The sequence below is a fragment of the Pseudorca crassidens genome, chromosome 7 (assembly GCF_039906515.1).
Source record: "Pseudorca crassidens isolate mPseCra1 chromosome 7, mPseCra1.hap1, whole genome shotgun sequence".
Taxonomy (NCBI): domain Eukaryota; kingdom Metazoa; phylum Chordata; class Mammalia; order Artiodactyla; family Delphinidae; genus Pseudorca; species Pseudorca crassidens.
This window is the reverse complement of record NC_090302.1, coordinates 60,501,281-60,527,804: the sequence shown is the minus strand read 5'-3', so window position 1 is coordinate 60,527,804 and position 26,524 is coordinate 60,501,281.

Sequence of the window (26,524 nt, the reverse complement as noted above, 5' to 3'; positions counted from 1 at the left end):
GCCTCTCACTCTTGTGGCCTCTCCCGTTGCGGAGCACAGGCTCCGGACACGCAGGCTCAGCGGCCATGGCTCACAGGCCCAGCCGCTCCGCGGCCTGTGGGATCTTCCCGGACTAGGGCACGAACCCATGTCCCCTGCATCGGCAGGTGGACTCTCAACCACTGCGCCACCAGGGAAGCCCTAACCTGAGAGTTTTTTTGAATGACTGGTTAAAATATCTCGATCTATTCTATCACTGAAAGTTAATAATGAGAAAAGAATTATGTCTTCAAAGCAGAAACTAACACACCATTGTAAAGTAATTATACCCCAATAAAGATGTTAAAAAAAAAAAAAAAGAATTATGTCTTCATGTTCAAAGGATGTTTCTAATGCATGAGTATCACACATAATATAAATAATATAAATTTAATAAGAACAAACAAATTTTATCTTTAACATCATTAAAGAGCATATTCCTAAGTAGGAATTATAATAAATTTATGTTAACAGAATTGTGGATCCTCAACTCCTACAACTATAGCAAGTCTTTATTTCAACACACTTTATCCTTCATAACAACTCATTTTACTTGAAGTTTAAAAAGGAAAAAAAAACCCCAAAACTTCAACTCACATTAATCTCTAAAGGATGCAAATAGATTTTTCTCTTTTGCTCTCTTGAAAAAGCTAGAACAACTTCTGATAAATCAAGGATAAAAAGTAGTTTCAAACCATTTATTTTTTTTTTAATAGTACATTGGGAGTTGTCAATCTTTTTAATGATCTTTTACTTTATCCACTTTCCTCAATAGAAAACTGCATCCAAAAAAGCTTAAGGGGGTTTTAAGTCTATTTGAATATCTAAAAGCACACAGGGTTATTTAGTTGCTATCTAATTGTGAGAAAGTAATTCATTAAGTTTCATAAAAGGGCAGAATACTACCCCAAATCATTTTAATACATTAGCTCTACAAGCTTGGTTTTGTAGAGATAGAAGACAGCAGCATTCTTTATTTTAAACTTGGCTCCGGTCGCTGCCAGGGCTCTAACTGCAACACTATATTTTTGCTAGAGCCTCAAGGACAAGCTGAGGTCACTGAATATCACTTACAATTCAGATGGTTTGAGATGCTGTGGAACAATGTGATACTGCCACATTCTTCCGGTATATTATTGTGTGAATCCTGATGTTGCAACTTTGGGAAGCATATTAGATGGAAGACTTCATTCTTCGCATTTCCTTTCAGTTCATGGAAAATCTAACTACCTAACACCCATGACGGAGACTTCACCCAAAACTCAGAGGCTTCAAAACAAATGTCAAAGCTGATGTCAGATAGGACAGTAGAAGGCAGAAAAGGGCTGTCATTACTTAATCATCACAACTGATTATTTAATCATCATAGTGTTTAGAATCTAAGCACCAGATTTTTAACCTAACTATTTTGGGAGTTTTGTATCACTAGAGAAGGGAACATAGCAAAAACAAAAACACTTGGATTCCATAAATAGACTGACAACTCTTCCTTAATGCAAAAATAGGATGTGTGTAGCTCAGAAATACCATTCCTTCCATTAAGAAGGGACAGAATATATAGAGAAAAATAAAAGTAGATCCTTTCATATGGGTAAGAGGGCCTTTAGAAAAAATATCTAAACAGACCCTAAGTATTTAAACATATATACATTGATTTAAAAGTATGCTATCCACATTACTACAGTAGTTTGAAAAATGGTTCCTAAGGAATATGTGTAATAAATTATCCTCAGAATTTATCAGGAGTTAACTGAAGACGTTCTTCTACATATTTTACGTTAAAATCTTATACTTTCACTTATCTGAGGCTACTATATGAGATTTTATATACACAAATTTCTAATAAGCATAAATTACTAATTCTTCAAATATTTAAGTGAGAGACACTGATATTCTTTCTTCTAAGCACAAAAATCCTAAAGAACTTTCAGAATATCTATAAAGGCAAAAAGGAGAATGAGAAAATAGGTTTGGAATAAATGGTGAGAGTATACATGTATGTGTGTATGTGTGTACAGAGGGAAGTAAAAGTGAGAGAGAAAAAAGTAAAAAATGAGAAAGGGTGGGGAGAAAGAGAGAGAATAAGTTCTTATTAAAAATGTCCAATCAAGTACTTTTTACAGGAAGTATTTTATTGTACTGTTTTCTTCTATAGCATTCAATTACGTTAACAAGTATTATAAATTCTTCTGTCTTAAAATGCAGATGGGATCTGTAAAGGGGTGGGTGCGAAAGAAACAAAAGTTTCTCTAGCCTGTTTCTCAGAAAATCTGAGGATAGTGATTAATAACAACTATTATAATTACAGCCACCCTTCCTTGAGTAGCTATTAGGTACTGGGTGTTAGTCTTGACAGTATATGCAGCAGTTGTAATCTTCCCAACAACTTTGCAAGAAAAGTCTTATTTTTCCCTTATTAGAAATGAGGAGACTAATGCGCAAAAAGGGCAAGTAGCTTTTCCAGGGCACATGACAAATAAATGAGACTCAGGCACTAAATTAAGGTCTTACTGCCTCTGCCAGTGGTTTCAATCCACACAGCAGTGGCAGGAGGAGAATTTGAATGTCCTGTGTTACATTACCATGGAGTGTTTTTTCTACTGCAACACAATGATCAATGGCACTGCAATTCAGAAAACTTAAGGACGAGATTAGCCACCATGATGTAAAAGAAATTATGATCTCTTCAGACCCAATATAAAATGTCATCTCCTTATAGGTGTTTCTCTCTTGTACCTTCCCAGCACATAGAGTACTTAGTTCTCTGTTTTGTTTTGTTTTTTAAGACTTTAAGATTTAGGAAGCAAGTCTAATATCTTAACAACTAATAGGTACCTGATGAAGAAGAGGCCATAGGAAACAACAAAACCCATGTTGGAACAAAGAAAATAATCAGAATAATGGTAATGATATAGAAAACTTGCTATAGATGGGGATAGGACAAAGTAGAGACAGATGATATGATACAGATTCTTTAGAGGATAGTTTATATTTACATGACTTAAAAGCCAATTTTTCTCTTTATATAGTGATCCTCTTAGAGTTAAATTCTCAGACTGTGTTTATGAAATACTAAAAAAAAATTGAGAAGGTAATTTTTATATTACTAAGATACAAGAAACTCTTTGTCATCCATCCCAGGTATATAAAGGCTTTGGTGACTTGGAATGCTAAACCATGGGAAATTTCATTCTTCCTAGTATTTATTAATAAAGAAAATTTATGACGCTAATATTGTTTTACTGATTGTCTGCCAGTACCTAAATCAATGGATGGGGTCCATATGAAAAGTAATTATAAATTCAGAGCTGTTGTAAAGGTCTCCTCAAGTCAACAGGTAATATTTAATTTTGCATAAGCCAACCAGTTGTAATGCACTGTTGGTCTGTTTTCTCATTGCAAAAGCAAGATTATATATAGCTGTATTGATGAAAATGGGAAGAAAAGAATTTGAGGGCCGTGGTTCATGGTCATAAAAGTTGAGGAATTAATAGCAATAGCTAGAGCCAAAAATGTAACAACTTCCCCAGTGCATTAGGAAAATAAAACAATGCCTTTTCCAGTCAAGGGTTTGTACTATGTGAAGATAAATGGTTATAATAATATTCAGCACTTTCAACAAAAGATCACAAGGTATTTTACAAACCAGTATGTCATGGCCTCAAAATGGAATAAAAATATGGGTTCAGGATTAGACGAAAAACTTAAATAGAACGAGGTGTTTTATTCTATAAAATTATAACGCAGCTTCCAGAAGCCTTTGGTCTCTAGAGCAGCTTCTTTATAACTGCATTTTCGAATAACTACAGTTTTGTTCAGTCACCATATTGAACAGAATATTGTAGCATATTTTATTTTAAAGTTATTAAGGATATTAAGAAAATGGATGTGTAGTTGAATAATAAGGATACAAAAGAGTATTTATAGCATGATTATATGATTCTATTTTTTTAAAGAAATTATACCTGTATGCGTATGCATAGACATAAATGCATGTACCTATGGTGTAGAAATTTATTCACAATATGTTAGCAGTAGTTATTGCTGAGAAGTAGAATAACAGGTGAGTTATGAAGATATACTTTCACTCATCACATTTTTTGTAATTACACATGTTACTTGTATAATAAAGAAATAATGAAGAGCAGAGAATATTTATAACAAGGCTATGTTTAAATACAATTTTAAAAAATTGTTTTACTTAGTGATTCACAGTATTTAGAGAGCCGTGGTCCTTTAGACCTTATGACGTCATTTGTGTTAAAATTATAGCAGTGTCATAGAATATGTTGGTAAAATACTTTTTTCTGTTTTGGATGTGTCCCTCATATCTTGATATATCAAATTACATTTTCTATTAATTTGGCTCATAATATTAGTGCTCTGATCCTGTAATCCTCATCTCATTGTTCATTTATAAATGCCATCTACCTTTTTCTGGAAGTTCATAAATTAAGTCATAAAAATTCATTTATATAGCATCTTTTATGTGGCAAGCACACATTAGATGCATTACGTGAATCATCTCACTAATTTCTATAAAAACTCTGTGACCAAGACATTAGTGCTTCCATTTTGTAGGTGAAGTGAACTTATGATGGAAGAGGTTAGGATAATAGCCCAAGGTCAAACACCTAGAAAATGTCAGTACAAGAATTTAAAGCCAGATCCATCTAAATCCAAAGTCAGCACTTTCTACTGCAACACTAAGAATTACTCTAAGAAGTTCAGAGGGACAGTCAATCCATAAGAACTTTGAAAACTTATTTAGAAGCATTCATATGTTAAGATATACCACACAGTTAATTTCGAATCTTCCGGGATTTCTCTCTGACTCCGTAGAACTTGAATCTTTAACCACCTCGCTGGCCACGCCATTAACAATGCAAACATTTGGCAGAACTTCCTGACTGAACACGTTTCATGTTAATGCTTTTAAGTATAGTTCAGACAATAAAGCAATTCATGATATACACATAAAAGTATTTTGTGTGTAATTCCATGAATATCTATTCATCATCTATTTAATCTACCTATCATCTATCTATCTTGGCTAGAGAAAGTATATGCATGAGCTTTATAATCACATTTTTAAAGAAGCCTCGGCAGATAGAGCAATGCCTAACTGAGGTTTACCTAACTATAAGCTAGGCATTCCAAGATATCTCTTCTCTTCAGTGTACTCAGAATCCTTCACGGGTTTCCAGCCATGGCTTTCCAGTTCATTTACCCATTTACCACCTGCCTGAATTCTGCAGTTCAGATCACGCTCTTGGGGTCATCTTTGGATCGATGTCTTCTTTGGAACTCTCCCCTCCCTAGCACTCTGCCCCTTCCCCAGCCTAGCTGACTTCCTTTTCTGTTACCGTTCTAACAATGTGGTTTGCTGTTGATCATGTTTTTGTTTTTGATCATCCTTACGTGATGCCCTGCAATCAAAGGACCAGCATGCCTTACTCTGTACCAGTGTAGGGTACTGGGTCCCCCATGTGCTTCAGGCTCCAGCCTTCCTGAATTTGATCCTGGGTAGGTTAGGCTACGTAGTAGGTTTGAGGGACTGTTGGTACGATTCCCAAGGACATTTGGGAAACTGGCCCTGGCCCTCATGCTATAGCTCTGGATTCAGAAAATTATCCTGACCAGGCTGTTTCACTTTGTGAAGGTTGAGAGTGTTAACTGAGGCCCTACTCAGGCCTAACTGTTCTGAATCTCACTTTAGTTATATTTCATGTTATATGACCCTGAGATTGATGAAGTGCTTGGTGTGGTGGTTTCCAGCAAGTATTCATCAAACCCACTAGAACTGCTCCTGTATGATGAGATTTGGAGGGGATAATTGAGCTTACTGAACATCTGAGATGATCCCCATTCATTCAGATATTAACAGTCCCAATGGTGAACCCTAGGATGAGAGTTTCAGAGGTCCACAGGTGTTCATCTGTGCATCTACTTTGAAAAATGTTGCTAGTCTGTCTTCCGGGTGTTGTGACTGATCTGAACACTTCCTTTGTCTTTTTATTTTGCAATTAATTTTGCCTTTTACCAGAGTGATACCTATGTTGATCTCTCTGCTATGTTGAACTTGTTCTTAACATTTATCAAAACAATATTCTACCAGTGGGTGGGACTTACATAAATAATCAGACCCATTATGGTAAAATTCTGTGGAGAAAGTACTAAGAGAGTGAAGGGAAAGATGATGATTCTGTAATGCCAAAGTTGTTCCGCTGACGCCAAGTTTGTAGATGACTAAGGCCTTAGGATGTCTTAAAAAGCAGTTTTTCATAGGAGCATATGGCCCATAACATGCACTCCTGGGAGTCTAGTCCGTTGATAGATTAAAAACTTTTGCAATGGCCAGCTTTTAGTAATGCTGTGGTGAAAAAGATTTAAACCAAGAAGTGGAGCTGATATAACATAGGTGAGGTTACAGGATGCTTCAGTTCATTAACAGTAATTCCTGAGTACCATGAAAAAGGGCTAAAAGGGCTTACAGTATCTTGGAGGAATATAGAGATTCAACAGCAGTGAGATGAATAAACCAAGGCCCAGAAAAGGGAGATAATTTGCCCAGGGTCAACAACTTGGTAGTAGTTTAGCCAGGTTTAGAATCCTTGTCTCCTGACTTCTAGAATAGTGTTCTTTCCATACTTGACTTTGGGTTGCTGACCAAGGTAAAGGCATTCCTCAGGGCAGGCACATTCCAACGTTATGCTTCCCACCTCTCATTTTTTTTTCTTCCATCTGCACTCAATTCCTTTTGCTCCTCTTTTATTCCACTATATGTAATTCAGATTGCCTGGGCACAGAGGTTTAAGTGTTAAAACTTAACTATTTATCACCCTTCCCTGACATCTGTCCTCGTGGGTTTCTAGGACTTAGTTTGCCTTCCCTACATTTTGACCCAAAGTACTTGTGGAATAGTTGTATTATTTATGGCCAACTTGCTGTATTTAACCATCAAATATTTGCTATAGCCTGGTTCATATGTATGCATGCATCTGTGTGTATGTGTATATTATATACAATAACATTACAATTGTATTTGGAAATGTACAGTCAGTCACACTGTGTTGACATAGAAAAAAGGCTTATGAAAAAGCTGTGGGTCTATTAATTTCAAGTATTGATTGTGTTCATACACAAAGGGTGTGTTTTTGTGCAATGTGTAATTGTGTACATTACAGACAATGGGGGTACTATAGTACATCTTTGGTTGTTGGCTTAGGAGGTTGCAACTTTGAACAATATAAGTGAAAATAAGATATCGCAAGCCATTCACTAGTGAGTTCAAAGATGGTACCTGAAACTTATCTTGTCCACATTACCAACATGCTATTTTTTTGTTTTGTTTTTGGTTGGCTGACATACCCCGGAAAGTAAACTTTGGTAGATTGACTATAATATAACAAAACTCATAGAAACAAGAGTTTTAGGCTAATTCTGATAATTTTTCTGGTATAGGCTTTGCCTTCACTATGGCTAGGGCCTGGCAGAGATTATAATAAAATGGTTGAAACTTCTATTACTCATTAATATAAACTCCAAACTTATATATCCTTAGATTAGAGGATACATTTCATAAGACATAAAATATAGGATCAAGCCAAAAAGTACCACATGAATTTATCCTTTCTTGTGTTATAACATCCCCTAAGTAGCATAACTAAAAACGAAATTTGTGCTCTGCACAAAAGCTATTGGCTAGAGATATCAATGAGGGCTGAAATCTAGTTAGTAAAACCATTTCCTACGCCTGGTATTGTATGAGCTAGAAGAAGGAATGCTATTTTATCCTACATCCACAAGAATGATGTATCATTTTGCTATTCATTCCTATGAAGAGGAAAAATAATATTTTTATAAAACAGAAAATTACAACGACTAACATCTATGTACTCACCTCCATGTACTCACCTCTTCAAGTAAGCAAATGAAAATGGCTGTCATTTTGATGTACTTATTTTAAATTTATTTTTATAGAAATTAAAGTTGAAATCCCTATATTCACCTACCAAGTTCCATACCTCTCCATCCCCAAACACAATTACCACAAATTGGATCTGTAGCTCATCCCTGTTGATATACTTTTACTACTTATATATAAATGGCTTTACATTTATAAAAATCATGTGCTTGCTCATTATACACATGCATCTATAACTTGTTTCTTTATTCAATGTCTTTTAAGATTGGTAAAATCTAATCCATTCATTTTAAGTGGTGTACAGTATCTCATGTATAGTATATGAATATGCTACAGTACTTTTTACAACTTCCCTTATGTTATCCATCTTTCCATGTCCAATATATTATAAATAATGATTCAGGTAACATCTCTTATGCATCTCCTATATTACTTGTGCAAGAGATTTTCTTAGAGGTGAGATTTCTGGGTGACATAGTATATGTACAGTCGATTTTTTTTGTATATATTCAGTTGCTCTTTAAAGTTGTTCTAATTTGTACTTCCAACAGATTTATCGTTTTTTTGTTTTTTTTTTTTGCGGTACGCGGGCCTCTCACTCTTGTGGCCTCTCCCGTTGCGGAGCACAGGCTCCGGATGCGAAGGCTCAGCGGCCATGGCTCACGGGCCCAGCCGCTCCGCGACATGTGGGATCTTCCCGGACCGGGGCACGAACCTGTGTCCCCTGCATCGGCAGGCGGACTCTCAACCACTGCGCCACCAGGGAAGCCCTGATTTTTATGCCTTTTGTAATAAAGTTTTTAATTGTGATAGTCACATCATTCTTGAATTATTTCTATTTTATGTGTCTTTCTTACTTTTCCTCTACATATGTAAGAAAGACATTCATCTGTATTTTATTTGATCATTTTTGTGAAGTTTTGATATTTTTACATTTATATCTTTAATATATTTATATTTTTCCACTTCCATATGGAAAGGTGATTGTCCTAGCTCTTTCCTCCTTCATCTGTAAGGTCTCTCCATCATGTATCAAGAACCCATACATGAGTCAATTCCTGTTATCCAAATTGTGCATATCTTCTTACATTAGTATACTTGTTCATCACAGTGAAGTAAAATATAGAGCTCCTTTCAAGTCTGTCTTCAAAGTTATCTCACCCAGGAAATCTACACCTGAATTGTGTTTATGCTGTACCATTATTGAGTATTTATGACTATCAATTTCACTGTATTATTTGATGCTTATTAATTCATCTTTTTAATTTTGTCTTTATGTGTATAAAATATGTTTTAAGGCTAATACACATTAAATGAAAGAGAGCCAACATGTATCAGAGAGAATTTTTGTGAAAAATAGCCTTATTTGTTATCTCTCTCTGTCTCACTGAAAAAATTATTATAGTATATTAAATACTATATGTGAAATACTATACATCACTTAAAGTGGATGAATTAGATCTTGTCAGTTTCAAAACTCAAATATACCACGAGCCAGAATATATTACAAACGTTTCCAAGGAACTACGACATCTTATACACATGAAATATATCTCAAAATGCTTTCTAATACTATGGGCCATTTCCTCTTTTCACAGTTAATGTACATCAAAGCCTTCCATTATTTTAAAGATAAAATTTAAATTTGTTAGCACAACATCAAAGGCTCTTTGAGATCTAGACACCTTTACTACCCACGCTTACCCCTTAGAAATCCCAACTCCAACCTGCATCCAATAAATCAACTTTTCAAAAAAAAATTTTTTTAAGTGATTTTTCTTGTTTCTAGGCCTCTTTACATCCTGCCTCATTTCAGCAACAGACTCATTTCTGAAAGCTTCTTCACCTGGCTAAGTTCTAAGTCTTCTTTACAATGTAGTTCTGATACTTGTTTCTCCAGAAAACTTTGCATGACCTTCTGCCATAGTACAATTTGCTTACTCATATCATTTTAATTGATCCTGCATCTGTTATTTTATATTTGATGTGATTTTTAAAGGCAGAGACCATAAGTTCATGTTTGTTAAACTCTGTATTTTCAGCACTAAGAGAATACTTTTTAAATCATGGTAATATAGCCAATGTTTATTAATCATTTAGGAGAATTATAGACACATTGGGGATACAAAAATGTTTAAGACATTAAGACTCTGTTTACAGTCTGATAAGGGCCACAGATAGCTTTATAAAAAATTAATTAACAAAGCAAGCAGAATTAACAAAAATATTATTAACAAAATAAATTATAATTAAAATCATCATTATATATGTATATATATAATTTAAGAATAGCTATTTTATGGATAATCCATAGAGAAAAGAAAAAATCAGAAAATACAAGTAAAACAAAAAGGAAACAAATTTTAATAGATACTATTGCTAACAATTACTACTCTTTTGCTATATATTTTTTCAATTTGTGTGTTTGTGTAATATGTATGTCTGTATATGTACATATGTATATGTGTGCATAACAGCATGTGGGATCTTCCCGGACTGGGACACGAACCGTGTCCCCTGCATCAGCAGGCCGACTCTCAACCACTGCGCCACGAAGGAAGCCCCATGACTCTTTTTGAATTATGGATTTCTCAGGGTATATGCCCAGTAGTGGGATTGCTGGGTCATATGGTAGTTCTATTTTTAGTTTTTTAAGGAACCTCCATACTCTTCTCCATAGTGGTGGTATCAATTTACATTCCAACAAACAGTGCAAGAGGGTTCTCTTTCCTCCAGCATTTATTGTTTGTAGATTTTTAATGATGGCTATTCTGACTGGTGTGGGGTGATACCTCATTGAAGTTTTGATTTGCATTTTTCTAATGATTAGTGATGTTGAGCATCCTTTCATGTGTTTGTTGGCAATTTGTATATCTTCTTTGGAGAAATGTCTATCTAGGTCTTCTGCCCATTTTTGGATTGGGTTGTTTGTTTTTTGATATTGAGCTGCATGAGCTACTTGTATATTTTGGAGATCAATCCTTTGTCAGTTGCTTCATTTGCAAATATATTCTCCCATTCTGAGGTTTGTCTTATCGTCTTGTTTATGGTTTCCTTTGCTGTGCAAAAGCTTTTAAGTCTCATTAGGTCCCATTTGTTTATTTTTGTTTTTATTTCCATTTCTCTAGGAGATGGGTCAAAAAGGATCTTGCTGTGATTTATGTCATAGAGTATTTTGCCTATGTTTTCCCCTAAGCATTTTATAATGTCTGCCCTTACATGTAGGTCCTTAATCCATTTTGAGTTTATTTCTGTGTATGGTGTTAGGGAATGTTCTAATTTCATTCTTTTACATGTAGCTGTCCAGTATTCCCAGCACCACTTATTGAAGAGACTGTCTTTTCTCCATTGTATATTCTTGCCTCCTTTATCAAACATAAGGTGACCATATGTGTGATCTCTGGGCTTTCTATCCTGTTCCATTGATCTATATTTCTGTTTTTGAGCCAGTACCATACTGTCTTGATTACTGTAGATTTGTAGTATAGTCTTGATTACTGTAGATTTGTAGTATAGTCTGAAGTAAGGGAGCCTGATTCCTCCAGCTCCGTTTTTCCTTCTCAAGATTGCTTTGGCTATTCAGGGTCTTTTGTGTTTCTATACAAATTGTGAAATTTTATTTTTCGAGTTCTGTGAAAAATGCCACTAGTAGTTTGATAGGGATTGCATTGAATCTGTAGACTGCTTTGGGTAGTAGAGTCATTTTCACAATGTTGATTCTTCCAATCCAAGAACATGGTATATCTCTCCATATGTTTGCATCATCTTTAATTTCTTTCATCAGTGTCTTACAATTTTCTGCATACAGGTCTTTTGTCTCCTTAGGTAGGTTTATTCCTAGATATTTTATTCTTTTTGTTGCAATGCTAAATGGGAGCGTTTTCTTAATTTCTCTTGTAGATTTTTCATCATTAGTGTATGGGAATGCAAGAGATTTCTCTGCATTAATTTTGTATTCTGCTACTTTACCAAATTCACTGATTAGCTCTAGTAGTTTTCTGTTAGCATCTTTAGGATTCTCTATGTATAGTATCATGTCATCTGCAGACAGTGACAGTTTTACTTCTTCTTTTCCAATTTAGATGCCTTTTGTTTCTTTTTCTTCTCTGATTGCTGTGGCTAAATCTTCCAAAACTATGTTGAATAAGAGTGGTGAGAGTGGGCAACCTTGTCTTTTTCCTGATCTTAGTGGAAATGGTTTCAGTTTTTCACCATTGAGAATGATGTTTGCTGTGGGGTTGTCATATATGACTTTTATTATGTTGAGGTAGGTTCCCTCTATGCCTACTTTCTGGAGAGTTTTTATCATAAATTGATGTTGAATTTTGTTGAAAGCTTTTTCTCCATCTCTTGAGATGATCATATGATTTTTATCCTTCACTTTGTTAATATGGTATACCACAATGATTGATTTGCGTATATTGAAGAATCCTTTCATTCCTGGGATAAACCCCACTTGATCATGGTGTATGATCCTTTTAATATGCTGCTGGATTCTGTTTTCTAGTATTCTGTTGAGGATTTTTGCATCTATATTTATCAGTGATATTGGCCTGTAGTTTTCTTTTTTTTGACCTCTTTGTCTGGTTTTGGTATTAGGGTGATGGTGGCCTCATAACATGAGTTTGGGAGTGTTCCTTCCTCTGCTATATTGTGGAAGAGTTTGAGAAAGATAGGTGTTAGCTCATCTCTAAATGTTTGATAGAATTCACCTGTGAAGCCATCTGGTCCTGGGCTTTTCTTTGTTGAAAGATTTAATCACAGTTCCAATTTCAGAGCTTGTGATTGGTCTGTTTATATTTTCCATGTCTTCCCGGTTCAGTCTCAGAAGGTTGTGCTTTTCTAAAAATTTGTCCATTTCTTCCAGGTTGTCCATTTTATAGGCATATAGTTGTTTGCAGTAATCTCTCATGATCCTTTGTATTTCTGCAGTGTCAGTTGTTACTTTTCCTTTTTCATTTCTAATTCTGTTGATTTGAGTCTTCTTTCTTTTTTTCTTGATGAGTCTGGCTAACGGTTTATCAATTTTGTTTATCTTCCCAAAGAACCAGCTTTTAGTTTTATTGTTCTTTGTTATGGTTTCCTTCATTTCTTTTTCATTTATTTCTGTTCTGATCTTTATGATTTCTTTCCTTCTGCTAACTTTGGGTTTTTTGTGTTCTTCTTTCTCTAATGGCTTTAAGTGTAAGGTTAGGTTGTTTATTTGAGATGTTTCTTGTTTCTTGAGGTAGGATTGTATTGCTATAAACTTCTCTCTTAGAACTTCTTTTGCTGCATCCCAAAGGTTTTGGGTCGTCGAGTTTTCATTGTCATTTGTTTCTAGGTGTTTTTGATTTTCTCTTTGATTTCTTCAATGATCTCTTGGTTATTTAGTAGTGTATTGTTTAGCCTCCATGTGTTTGTATTTTTTACAGATTTTTTCCTGTAATTTATTTCTAGTCTCATAGTGTTGTGATCAGAAAAGATACATGATATGATTTCAATTTTCTTAAATTTACCAAGGCTTGATTTGTGACCCAAGATATGACTTATCCTGGAGAATTTTCCATGAGCACCTGAGAAGAACGTGTAATCTGTTATTTTTGGATGGAATGTCCTATAAATATCAATTAAGTCCATCTTGTTTAATGTGTCATTTAGCTTGTGTTTCTTATTTATTTTCATTTTGGATGATCTGTCCACTGGTGAAAGTGGGGTGTTAAAGTCCCCTACTATTATTGTGTTACTGTTGATTTCCCCTTTTATGGCTGTTAGCATTTGCCTTATGTATTGAGGTGCTCCTGTGTTGGGTGCATAAATATTTACAATTGTTGTATCTTCTTCTTGGATTGATCCCTTGATCATTATGTAGTGTCCTTGCCTCTTGTAATAGTCTTTATTTTAAAGTTTATTTTGTCTGATATGAGAATTGCTACTCTAGCTTTCTTTTGATTGCCATTTGCATAGAATAACTTTTTCCATCCCCTCACTTTCAGTCTGTATGTGTCCCTAGGTCTGAAGTGGGTCTCTTGTAGACAGGATGTATTCGGATCTTGTTTTTGTATCCATTCTGGCAGTCTGTGTCTTTTGTTTGGACCATTTAATCCATTTACATTTAAGGTAGTTATCAATATGTATGTTCCTATTACCATTTTCTTAATTGTTTTGGGTTTGTTATTGTAAGTCTTTTCCTTCTTTTGTGTTTCCTGCCTAGAGAAGGTCCTTTAGCATTTGTTGTAAAGCTGCTTTGGTGGTGCTGAATTCTCCTAGCTTTTGCTTGTCTTTAAAGTTTTAATTTCTCCATCGAACCTGAATGAGATCCTTGCTGTGTAGAGTAATGTTGGTTGTAGGTTTTTCCCTTTCCTCACTTTAAATATGTCCTGCCACTCCCTTCTGGCTTGCAGAACTTCTGCTGAAAGTTCAGCTGTTAACCTTATGGGGATTCCCTTGTATCTCATTTGTTGTTTTTCCCTTGCTGCTTTTAATATTTTTTCTTTATATTTAATTTTTGATAGTTTGATTAATATGTGTCTTATATGTTTCTCCTTGAATTTATCCTGTATGGGACTCTCTGTGCTTCCTGGACTTGATTAACTATTTCCTTTCCCATATTAGGGAAGTTTCCAACTATAATCTCTTCAAGTATTTTCTCAACTATAATCTCTTCAAGTATTTTCTAAGTCCCTTTCTTTTTCTCTTCTTCTTCTGGGACTCCTATAATTCGAATGTTGTTGCATTTAATGTTGTCCCAGAGATCTCTGAGACTATCCTCAATTCTTTTCATTCTTTTTTCTTTATTCTGCTCTGCAGTAGTTATTTCCTCTATTTTATCTTCCAGGTCACTTATCCATTTTTCTGCCTCAGTTATTCTATTTATTCCTTCTAGAGAATTTTTAATTTCATTTATTGTGTTGTTCATGATTGTTTGTTTGCCCTTTAGTTCTTCTAGATACTTGTTAAACGTTTCTTGTATTTTCTCCATTCTATTTCCAAGATTTTACATCATCTTTACTGTCATTCCTCTGGATTCTTTTTCAGGTAGACTGCCTATTCCCTCTTCATTTGTTTGGTCTGGTGTGATTTTACTTTGCTCCTTCATCTGCTGCATATTTCTCTATCTTCTCATTTTGCTTCACTTTTTTTGGTGTGTTTGGGGTCTCCTTTTTGCAAGCTGCAGGTTCGAAGTTCCCATTGTTTTTGGTGTCTGCCCCCAGTGGGTAAGGTTGGTTCAGTGGCTTGTGTAGGCTTCCTGGTGGAGGGGACTGGTTCCTGTGTTCTAGTGTATGAGACTGGATCTTGTCTTTCTGGTAGGCAGGACCACATCCAGTGGTGTGTTTTGGCGTGTCTGTGAACTTATTATGATTTCAGGCAGCCTCTCTGCTAATGGGTGTAGTTGTATTCCTGTCTTGCTAGTTGCTTGGCATGGGGTGTCCAGCACTGGGTTTTGCTGGTTGCTGAGTGAGCTGGGTCTTGGTGTTGAGACAGAGATCTCTGGGAGAACTCTAACCGATTGATATTACATGGTGCCGGGAGGTCTCTGATGGTCAATGTCCTGAACTCAGCTCTCACACCTCTGAGGCTCAGGCCTGACACCCAGCCAGAGCACCAAGACCCTGTCAGACATACAGTCAATTTTGGAGGCTGAAAGTTACCTCTCCAAGATGGAGGTCCAGGAAAGCCAGTGGTGTAGTACCATTCCAAGACACAATTCTGAAGGCCTTTAGAAACAGGCTGCAAGCGCGCTTTCAGGGCAAAGAGGCCAGTCTGTAGTACCTTTTGTTTTCCTTTGTGCTCCATCTAGCTTCAGTTGCTCATAGGTTGCCATGGGCAGAGGCCTTGCACCGACGCTTCAGGCCATAATTCCTGGTGAGAAACAGCTAGCCATAAGTCTTTAATATATCAGGGATTTATTTTGGTATAAAGTATGATGTAGGATGTGTATGTGTGTATGTGCATGTGTGTATTTGTAGTGTTAACCAGTTATTCTACTGCCTTTTATTGATTAATCCATTTGGTCATCTTACTGATTTAAAATGGCTACTTAAGATTCATTAACTAAGTATTTATGTATAATTATCTTTACTTCTCACCTTTCATCATTATTGCATTGACCTATCCATATGCTCTGTTGCTGTTACTAAACTGTCTTATTAATGATATGTTTATAAACTTTTTAATGGTTGTGAGAGAAAACTCTTTCCATGCTTTACTATTTTTTATTTGAAGTGTGTGTGTACCCAAATGATGTTTAGAATTACTTAGTCAAGTTTATGGTACCCTCCCAAAGTTAAACTTTGGGTTAGAATGGTCTTATATGTGATTAATTTAGGAAATCTTGCTGTCACTCTCTTCCTAATCTTTCTATTGAAGAACAAAGTACGTTTCTTCATTTTCATCTTTCCTTTAAATTCCATAGAAAATTTATGTAGTTTATCTCATAAAGTTCTGGGAAATTTATTTTAGTTCATTGCTTATATTTCATACTTTTCCTGACTACTATATATGACTCATTTTTTATTTTATTTTAATGGCTTGTCATTTGTATGTAGGAAAATTTTATTTCTCTATTATTTTCAATCAAGCTGTACTACTGTGTATATTAGTTCTAATAGATTTTTAGTTAATTCTTTTGAATTTCCCAAGTTGAAAATCATGTCATCAACAATGTATGTTTACTTTTCCTCTTTTGATTATACATTTATATATTTTTAAAGTTTTGTTTTCCTGAATAATAATTTTAGAACTTCTGTGAAGGATGTTAAAAAAATATTGTTTATATTGGCCAACTTTGTCCTCCCCTGAGATTAAAGGAAAGGTCTCCAGTGCCTAGCCATTTGATAAAAAGCTTATTCAGTCTAGATAACAACATATTATGTTAAGGAAATACACAGATATTTCATCATCCCACTGCTTTTTGTTGTTTCCCTTATATCATTTCATCCTTATTTCTGATTTAATTTGCTTGTAGTGCTTGATCATTAAGTATAATAGCAACTTTTACTTTGTGATATTGATTTTTTACCCTTTTATTTCTTGTTAAGATTTTTTAAATTAGGAATACATGCTGAATATTGTTTGGTGGGCATTTATCAGTTGGACCATAACAGTTTTTCTCCCTTGATACACTGATGTGATGCACTATATTAATAGATTTCCTAATATTAAACCATCCATTATATTTAATATATTAATAGATTTATATGCTCCTACTTTAAGTTTTTACTGTATTTTTATATGTGAAATTAGTCTGTAATTTTCTTGCACTATATATTTCAGGTTCTAATATCAATTTCTATAGCTGATATCAGAGAAGTGAAACTGTAAAATAAGAACAATCTCTAAAATTCATTGATTTAATATGTTGCTAAAAATTTACTAGCAGAAAAGAGAATATTGATTTATGGGAAAATTTTCTTGTGATATACAGTTTTTATGAAACAGTCTCACCTTAAATGTGAGATGACACATTTCATTTGAAAATATGTTTTCTATGTTTACTTCTGTTTATAAAAATGAAAAAGTAAAATCATTCTTTTAACTACCATTTGAGAAAAAGAAATATGAGTGTATGAATAAAAAATGGAATGTTACAAGTAAAAATAAAAGAAAACAAATGAAGCATATGATTTCCTCAGTGTCACTTTTAGGATAAGCTATGTAGGGTTCTTAATTGGACACTTAGAGGAACATATATTTCCAGGTATATGGGGTTGTAAAAGTTTATTCATTCTTGTGCATACAAATCAAATGGAGTATATGTCATCTGGCCTTGTGATGATGAGCTATCCAAGATATTTCAGTTAAACTTTTTCACAACCACGTTTTTGATAATTTATTCATGAAAACTATAAAATCTTTTTTAATGGAACTATTATAAATTAATCATATGTTTTAGTACTCAATCATGAAAACAATTATATAGGAAATTGTGAATAGTGAATTTATTTGTTAATTTTTAAATTTCCCTTAGGATATGTGGTATATTCATTTCCCTGTCCACTGAAGAAAATCACACAACATAAAATTGCGAGTTAAGTTTTATTTGGGGACCTTACTGAAGACTATGGCCCAGGAGACAGCCTCCCAGACAACTCTGAGGAACTGCTCCAAAGAGGTAAGGGAGGAGCCAGGATACATAGGAGATTTTGCTGGGGAAGAAAAAACAAAGAAACATGTAGTTGAACATCAAAAGATTACTGCTAATCAGAAAAACAGACATCTCAAGTTAATGATTTTAGCACTTTTCTATGTATGAGAAGAAGCAAGAATCTGGACTCATTGAAATTATTCCTTAGATTTGCATCTTAACTATCTCAGGCTAGTATCCAAAGTGCACCATTGGCAGGGTGGAGGGGGTGGGGCGCTGTGCAGTGGCTAACGGCTTGATGATGGGCAACATTCCCTTTTCCACATCCCATTGCCTGCAAGACTTACCTAATATGAGGAGAACCACAAGACAGTAAAAAATATTGAAGAACTCCCAGGCCATGCCAAGCATGGACATTTAAGTCTACAGTTCATGAGAATACTGAGTCAGATGGAAAAGACAATTATTAAAATCTAAGAAAAGAAAAAGTTTGGTAACTACAAAGGCAATAATGGGTCTGGAGAGATTTGACAGAAATTAGACGAAGTGGGAGTTGATGCTGGGAATGATAAAAGATGCAGCAAAAATGCAAATAGATCAAACAGGAAAATCAGGAACAATTTCCATGACTGTTGAACAGTATGCCCTCACATTCATTCCCTGAAAGGCTTGGCAGGGCAGGCTTTCAAAGGGATCATCCAAACACACACAATTATGTCTTTATTAGTAATACATTTAATTTATTTGGCTCCTTTCTTCAAGTGCAAGTTAAGTAGATCCATTTTTTAGCAAACTGCTATAGATCACATGCAGTTGCTGGTCAGCTCAGAATGTTTTCTCCATTCGTTTTCAACACTGGAATGAAAATTTCAGCAAAGCAAAGGGACAAAAAACTACATTATTTTTTTAAAGAGGGGATGCATTTAATGACAGTCTATCCTAAAATAGTAATAATAATTAGTAAAAGATGGTCAACTTTGAGGAAGAAAAGGGAGTTGGGGAGGATTCATGGAGTAGATAGGTAAGTAACACATATTTAGTCAAAAGTGTGACAAGAAAGGGAAGTTAATTATAATTTAGTTAAATCTTTCTATAAGTCAGGAAATGTGCCAAGAATTTTCATCTACAGTCCATCTTTTAATACTCAAACAACCATATGATATAGTATTATCTCTCTTTTAAATGTGAGAAAATTAGAGGTTCAGATAACAAAAGTAACTTGCCATAGTCATTCTGTTAGCAAACTTCGTAAGTTAGATCAGAGTCAATCCCGTTATCCTTCGTAGTCACAAATGATAGGCTGTGCACATATTTTGTTTGGCACAAATTACTTTTTTAATTTCAAATTAGTGACCATCATTTTAAAAATAAGGAGTTTAAACTTTTTTTTTTTTTTTTAAGAATCAGATATCTGTCAGTTATGGACAGACCTGTAGAATCTAAGTAGCAGTAAGGAAAATGTCCTTCCTGTTAGTCAGCTCCCCATTGCTGGTGTAAGTATATGTATTATATATTACCTAAAGCTTCCTGAATCAGTTCACATCTTACATTACCCTCTGGCCCTTGAGGTGCAGACTTCTTCTAAAAAGAAAAGAGGCTGGAAAGCATACAAGAAAATGAAAAAAAAGGTGAGATAATTCACATGGTATCACACACTCACAAACACAAACATGATATATCAAGACTTTCAAAATGAAGTCAAGGAAAAGCTGAAGAAAAAAAAAGACCTCAAAAAAGTAAACAAGATTTAAAAAGGTCCTGAATCTATTGGATTGATATACAAAGTGAAAACTAATGTAAGTTATATTTTATTTTCTGATTACTCTTCTTAATTGGAATGTCCTCCAGCAGTTAAAATAAACATATATTTTTTTAGATCACCATTTGAGAAAATCATCCTGGAATAACTAGCACATAATTGTCTAATGGGGGAAGCACGTACATAACACTCTGAAGGCTAAAAATCTCCTTGTCCACAATAGCAAGTTCATTGTAAAGCATCCTTTTTGTTAAGGGTTTCCCACAATTATGCATGCAGAAAACATACATGGTGATCTCTAAAATTAACTAACATTTTTACGATGTTTGGGAAACTGTTATTTTTTGCCTTTATAATACACAGAGAAACTCAGACAGAGGATTGATTAAGGTGCCCTGACTTAATAAAGGGGATTATTTAAAGAAATGGAATTGGAAATTTTTTGTACCATACCCTCTATTTGTAAAACCATATTTACATCACCAATTTATATTCAATGTCTGTACATCATTCGGGAATTACAAAATCTATTATTTAATACACTGAGACTTGATTCTACATTTTAAATAGGTCTTCTGTTGTTAAAATACAGCATGAGATGATGTGGTGTCTTTATAATTGTCTATCTAATTTGATTATTGGAGATTGAAAACACACATAATTCAGATTTCCAAATAAGTGTATCTGCTGGTTTGGTATGATTTGTTTTGTTTTGTTTTGACAGAGTAATGATTAAGTCTAAACTCAGGAATTAAGCCACCTGGATTCAAATCCTATTTCTGCCATTTACTAATTGTGTGACCAGAGGCAAGTTGCTTTCACATTCTTGACCTCTGTTTAGGAATCTTATAAATAAGGATAATCATAATACCTCTCTCCTACAGTTTTGAGAAAATTAAACGAGAAAAATGCATATAGGATACTTAGCAAAATATCTGGCCTATACTAAGTAAATATTGGATATTATTATAATTGTTACATTAATTAAACTACCCTCACAATTGGCAGGTTTCTACCTTACCTCAGGGGCTGTCTCTAATAGAAGAAAGGAGAACTGCAGGGAATAGATTAATTTAATTAAACCTGAAAAAAAATGAAATTACTCAGAGCATGGACTATTTCAGTTCTATGTCACCTGAACACATCTGTGTCAGAGCTATAGCAAACATATTCATTGTATTTTTCTCTGTATCAAGTCAATGGGTTGACTTTTCACAATTATTCAAGGATTGAAATAAGTCCCACTACTGCTAACAACTAAATTTGAGAATTCGTTTGCTCTTGAAAACTGCCAGCACAGTATTAGCACCTTATTTTTGATACGTGCAACTTTAAGGAGTACTAAGCTGAAAAGCTATTCTGGGAAGATTGGACATAACCTTCATCAGACATTATTCAATAAAAAACTCTGATCCTAATTTTCAATTTATATGTGCTTAAAAGAGTCAACAACGCACCGAGGACTACCAGTGTTCAATACTCCACCAGTGAGAAAAAAGCATTTTGGTATGAGAGAATCATTGAGAAACAAGTTCAAACAACTACACCATTTGCTAACAAGAACAACCTATCTTTCTGGCCTCCCCTTACACCATCCCTGGCTTGTTCACTGTTGTCTAGTTAACTGGCTTCTCAGGCCTTTTGTGTTAATCATCTCCTCTGCCTGAAATACTCCTTCCTGTACTTGCCATATGACTAGCTCTTTGCCATCTGAGGGAGGATCTGACATAATAAATATCAAATATCAACTCATCTGATAAAGCATTTTTCGATTACATTAAAGATGCTACATACTCCCCGGCACTCTCTATCATATCCTTCTTCTTCAACATATTATTTCCATTATTACAAAGTCTATAAATATAGGTTTATTATTTTTAATATTTATTTGTTTGAATATATCTATATTTTTATATCATAAGCTTAATGAAGACAAAAACCCTTTTTGCCTCATTCACCAATCTATCTCCTACACATAAAACATTTTCTGAGGCAAATGATGGGAATCCTGAAAGTAATTGTTCATTGATAGGCTAAACCATTCATCAGTTTCTACTCCTCTATAATGTGAATAGTAGGAATACAGGCCTGTTTAATTGTGCTTCTTAGGATGGAATAAGTCCTTCATGAATAAAAAAGCTAATTTTAAAGATGATATTCTCATGCTGACTTCAATAACAAATAGAGATAAATTCCAAGAGGGAGATGCAATCAGTTTGTACAGAAGAGGTTTAGAGAAGAGAGCAAACTATGTGGACTTTGGTAAAACTGTGTGATTGAAACAAAAGCTTGGCTTTGGTACTTATCTTTTAAAAGCTAGCAAAAGGATGTGGACAAGCAGACACGAGCTGTCGAAAGCCATTTTAGGCAGGAGGGAAGAGCAAAGATAAAGAGGTGAGCAGGAGCTTTATGTCTGGGGCTCGAATTAAAGTATTTTTCTAAGAGAAACAGAATTTGTGCTGGGCAGTGACTGGACAAATTTGGGTAAGTAGGGCATAACAAATCATCTCAATATTGAAAGCCAGGCAGAAGAGTCCAGAATTGATGTAATCATTACAAATCTCCCTTTCCATAACACTAATGCCACTCCATGTAAACCTCTATCTTGAACTCTGTGTTCTGCCATGTTTGCAACTATATGACACTCAATATTAAGGACTGTACCTTTATTAACCATTGTACCCCAACACCTAGAACAGTTGCTAACATCTAGTAACCACCGAAAATATTTGAAAAAATAAGAAGCCATGAGAAACCTCTGAATGCTTTTGAATATTAAAATAACAGGGTAATAGTTGTATTTTAGAAGCAAGAAATTCAAAGAGGAAATGGAGGAGGCTCGTGCCAGAGATTTGGGATTGGTAGATTGTGGATCTGGATATCAGTGTTGGCAAATAAGAGTAGGGTAAAAGGAAAGTTATGAAAAATTCCTGTAAATAAAGACCCCTCGTATCGTATCAACTGCTTGGGGATTATATATCTATATATACCTGAGTGAAACATGATCCCAATATTGTGCTCTGGGAACTGAAAAAAAAATTAAAGGGAACTTCAACATGTTATGACTCTAGATGGGTGCACAGTCCATCCACAGATTAAGATTCAAACCTTGGCTCTGTTAAGAGATAGGTGTATTTCAGGATCATCTGTGGAAGGTGGTAAAATTATGGATGGATTATCTCATCATCCACTTGTGATTCTCTTGGTCCACATTGTATTATCCCAGATGTGGAACCAAAAATATTTTACTGGATTTCAACCAAAATAAAGCACTAATCTATATTTTATATCAAATTTCATTGAGGGTTTCAAAAGACCACATAGCATTTATGTTGTAGCAGTTAAAAGATTAAAAGTTGAAAATCAGATATTCTTGGCATTTTCTTCATAAATTCCAGGCTCTTGCACATTCTCTACTGCTCCTCACCCCTTCCCTTTTCTCTTTTTCCCTTATCTCCTCTCACTTTCTATTCACAAGAAACTAAATGAAAAAGTTTTCCAGTTTATTACACAGAACAGTTTATCTTCATTCCTATCTCTTCCACATAATCAACTTGACAACTAGTTTAGACAGTCTAAATATGCATGTTTTGATGGTTTGGCAGACATAGAGATGTACCACTCAGATTCCCCCTCAAGGAAGGGTTAGCTTCCCCATTATAATGAGTACGGTTAGCCAACAGAGTTTAGTTTTTAGCACCTTCAGGGTCCCTCAGGATTCAAGCTGAGATCTCATCCTCTTAGGAAGCCAAGAAGTTAGCTAGATGATTGATGATGGACCCTGTGCTTGGGGGTAAGTAATTATTACCATGATGAGATGGGATGGGTGCATGGTAGAAGTGAATACAGTATCATGATCTAGGCCTTTGAAAAGTATCAGTGGAAGAAGGAGTGCAAATATAAGGAGAACAGAATTGTATGGCTAGTGCACTGAAGCAGACTAGTGATGAAAAGCAGAGAGCTGTTAACGATCATTTTAAAACTTGGAGCCAGAGAGTCTCTTTGGCAGCTCACAAATAAACCCTCTTGTCTTGCTCTGAGCAAACAGATAAAGATAACATTAAGCCCAGGGTTTGAAAAACAGGGTGCTAAAATTTGAAGATCATTGAGTGCTCAACCATAACAGATCTGTTATACAAAAGTTGGGGCACTAGTTGGGAAACCCTGGGACTCTGACCCAGGATTGGGACATCTGAGAGGATGCCCTGGAAGATTTTGACTCCTAGACTTCTCTTAACCTTCTGAGCCTTCATAAGTGGCTCACCTTGTCACATTAAAATGTAGCACTCCTCCAGTATCAGAAAATAATAACAAGGGGTTTACCCCACAAAACAACAGTTGCCAACTCAGAACTCAAGAGAGCCACCTCCTCTCCTGGCCTCCAGAGCTATAATCAAAATTAAGTCACAGCATCATTCATCCAGGTGTTGATATGCCTGAATTGTCATGACAAATGGTAGAATATGGAATGAAAAGACTCAGGGAAGTATTATGTGAAGCTGTTTCAGATATAGAAACTATTATCTGAAGGGGCCACTGGGTCCCCATAGCAAAAGATGCTGCACTGGTAGCAAAGATACACTGAATTGTTTTCTCCAGGCCTTTCCCAGAGACCTTTGGCCATTTACTTGAGCCATTACCTGTTGGTTATTTACTATACACTGGAAAAAGGGGTTTACACAGACATTTTGAGGATAGTTGGGCACAGAGGCTAAGTTGACACTAATACCTACAGAGCTGAAGTAGCCCATGGCTCCTCTGATAAAGTGGGGTCACATGGGTTCAGGTAATCAATTCCTGACTAAAGTCCAACTTAAAAAGGCCCACTGAGACCACAGACCCACCCACTTGTAATCACCCTGACATCTGACTGTGTATTTGGCATTGACATATTTGGCCATTGGAATAACTGTTGAATTTGTGTCTTTCACCTGCGGAGATAAGGGCAATAATAGTGGGGATGTCTGTGAAGTCTCAGAAACTACCACTACCCCTCCAGCTAGGACAGTAAAACAAACAAAGAAAATATGTATCACATACCAGAGAGAACAGAGATAAGTACCACACTGAAGAATTTAAAGGGTACAGAAATAGTGGTCTTTATCATATCTCCCACTACTTCACCAGTCTGCCCCTTGCAGACACCAGATGGATCCTGAATCCCAGCAAATGCCTATAGCCCACGGTGGACTTAATTAAGCAGCATTTTCAATGGCAGCCGCTAGGCCAAATATGGTATCTTTGGTGAAGTACATTAATAGATCTCAGGTATATGGTATGCATCCACTGACTTAGTAAATATCTTCTTTGCTATTCAGTTAATACAGAGGATCAGGAACAGTCCTCATTCCCATGGATTAAATAAGAGTATTCATTTATAGTTTGCCCTAGAACTATGTTAAGTCTATCATAATACAGGAAAAAAAAAAGAGCTAGACTGTTTGGACATCCTGCAGAATATCACATCGATCCATTACATTGAGGGAATTCTTTTAATTAGGAAGGATAAGCAAGAAATGGCTCCTACCCTGAAGGCCTCGGTAGGATACACATAGTCTAGAGGCTAGAAGATAAACTCTACAATGATTCAAGGCCCTGTCACTATAGTAAAGTTTTTAAGAGTCGAATTGTTAGAGACATTCCAGGACATCCCTTCCAAAGTAAAAGATAAATTGCTGTATCTTGCATACCCACCTAGAAAGAAGGAAACTGAACTCCTACTAGGTCTCCTGTGTTTTCTGGAGAAAACATATTTCATCTATGAATAGAGCTCTGACCACATATCGGAAGATGAGGATGCCACACCATTTTTTGTTTTTTTACATCTGTTTTATTTTTTCTTCCAGTTTTATTGAGGTATAATTGACAAATAGAAATTATATATGTTTAAGGTGTAGACCGTGGTGAAGGCTGCCAGCTTTGAGTAGGGCACAGATCTGCATCAGTTCCAGTCTGCAGTGCGATCAGCTGCACTGTGACCCAGTTGATTCAATAGATTATATGGAATTGAAGTTTGGATGTTGTAAAAGATGCAGTATGGCGTTTATGACAAGCCCCCGTGGATCACGAGGCTCTGGAGCAAGAGTATGCTATCTGCAATAAAAAATTGGAAGCCATAAAAAAAAAAAAAAAAAAAGCTCCTGGAGTGCTATTGAGCACTGGCAGAGAAACGGTCTTGATTATCTCTAACTGTCCATCATGAACTTGGTACTGTCAAGTGCACCAAATCGTAAGGTTCAGTGGAACCAGAAGAAATAATTTTTAAAATAGAAGGGGTGTATTGGGGAGCAGTCAGGAGCAGAGTCAGAGAGCACAAGGAATCTGCATGAGAAAGGAGCCCAGGCCCCTTATCCTCCTACTACAGTTGCATTAGTTTCCCTCTTCCAACTCATACCTATGACCATTGGAAGAATCATGTCCAAACAGCTCCAAAAGAAGTCAAATTCCCAAGCTTGTTTTACATATGAGCTACATTATATGGAAACCAGCTGAAAAGGAATGGTGGCTTTGTTAGAGCCTGACTCCTGGTTAAGCTTGAAAGACAGTCATAATACATAAGTACTTGGATATTTACTTTGCATGGAAGGAGAATTAACTTGTGGTCATAATATAAATAGACTGATGGGCAGTGACAAATTACTGGGTCAGCTGGTCAGAGATCTGGGAGGAAAAGGATTGGAATATTGGCCACAAGGAGGTCTGGGATAAAGGCATATGGATGGATATATGAGAATGGTAACTAGTGAATGCCTAC